Source organism: Bos javanicus, unplaced genomic scaffold (assembly GCF_032452875.1).
Source record: "Bos javanicus breed banteng unplaced genomic scaffold, ARS-OSU_banteng_1.0 tig00002723_1, whole genome shotgun sequence".
Lineage (NCBI taxonomy): Eukaryota > Metazoa > Chordata > Mammalia > Artiodactyla > Bovidae > Bos > Bos javanicus.
In genome coordinates this window covers 1,915,289-1,917,014 of record NW_026893594.1, presented here as the reverse complement: position 1 = coordinate 1,917,014, position 1,726 = coordinate 1,915,289, and positions in this window count along the sequence as shown.

The following is a 1,726-nucleotide window of genomic DNA, read 5'->3' as shown; positions in this document are numbered from 1 at the left end:
GGGTCCAGCCCTGGTTGGATCCAGGGATTCCCTCAGGATGATGGCGTTGGTGATTAAGGGATAGCAAAGGCTGAGATATTTGTTAGATGCTCAATAATAACTGGTTTACGTGGGAAATCAATAAAGTTCATGACACCAAACTTGCTCTGACCACGGAGGCCGCAGGCGCCCTCTCAAATAGCGGAAGGTGCCCCACCTTAGGCACCTTCTTGAATGAGTCTTAGAAGCTCAGACAAATAAGTGGTAGCAGAGGACCCCTGAGCTCCAAATTATCTTGGCATGAAGGAAGAACAGAAGAGAAAAGGAGGAAAAGGAAACAAGAAAGAATGACACGGGGAGACCAAGCTTCGGTGAGCAAGGCCTTTAGCTTTATTTTCAACAGGGGCTTTTATACCCTAAGTTGCACATAGAGGATTACAAGGGATGTGAAATCATACAAAGTCAGCAGTCTTTGGTCCTTATCAAAACCAGGGTTTCTTTCCTGCAAATTTAATGTATAAAAATGGTTTAGGTGATTTACATCATCTTCTGGCCAGAAGGCCTGTTAACATTTTATGACTCTTGACACATGTTTGTCAACCATAAGACATTTTCTCTAAGAGTAATTATTTTAAGGTTTGGTGCCATCCTCTGGAGGTGTTACATAAAGTTGCATTCCTATAGGGCAGAGGTGCAGTGGGTTTACAGCAAAGGAAAGAATTTATTACCCTAAGAGTCTAAAGTTGCTAACACCAAGGCCACTACTTATTTTTTCTACATACCAACTATATTAATTAATACACATTCAAGGATACAATAGAGGGGATGTGGAAACTTGGCAGCAAGCATTGGCTCATCAATGAAATCTTTACTAGTTTTATTCTGACAGTTTCTAACTCTCTGAGAGGCTCTAAGCTATTTGAATATCTTAAGCTTCCAGTGCCTCTCGAGGCTGAGAGACTAAACAAGTGTATGCATAGCTGTAGGAGTCGGGGTAAACTTGTCAGACCAGTTAGAGAGCTATCTGAGGGGTTTGGATTTAAACACTCCTATTATGCCCAGGAACTTTATTGACTGGAGCTGTAAGTTAACTCTTTTTAGAGAGAGCGAGGTGGTGGTGGGGGACAGATCTCGTAAAGTCAGAGGTGAGAGCACAAAGCAATAAAGTAGGCAGACTCTGGTTTTGGGGGGTAGATGCTCGAGAATATCCAGGGGGACTCCTGAGGCTCGATCCCGCATTTGCATATGCCGAGCCTCCTTCCTCATGACCTTTGCCATAGGCAGAGCTTCTCACGCTGGCTCCCGGCATCTGGCTATACCAGATTAATGATTTACTGAGCATGGCCCTGCCAATCAGAACAAGACCCAGTTTCCCCCTCAGTCTGTCTCTCCCACCAGGAAGGTTCCATAAACCTCTTATTATTCTCCATCAGAGGACAGACAGACTTAAAACCACAATCACAGAAAACTAATCAATCTAATGACATGGACCACAACCTTGTCTAACTCAATGAAAATATGAGCCATGCGATATAGGGCCACCCAAGACAGATGGGTCGTGGTGGAGAGTTCAGACAACATGCGGTCCACTAGTGAAGGGAATGGCAAACCACTTCAGTATTCTTGCCTTGAGAACCCCATGAGCAATATGAAAAGGCAAAAAGATAGGACACTGAAAGATGAACTCCACAGGTCAGTATGTACCCAATATACTATTGGAGATCAATGGAGAAATAACTCCAGAAAG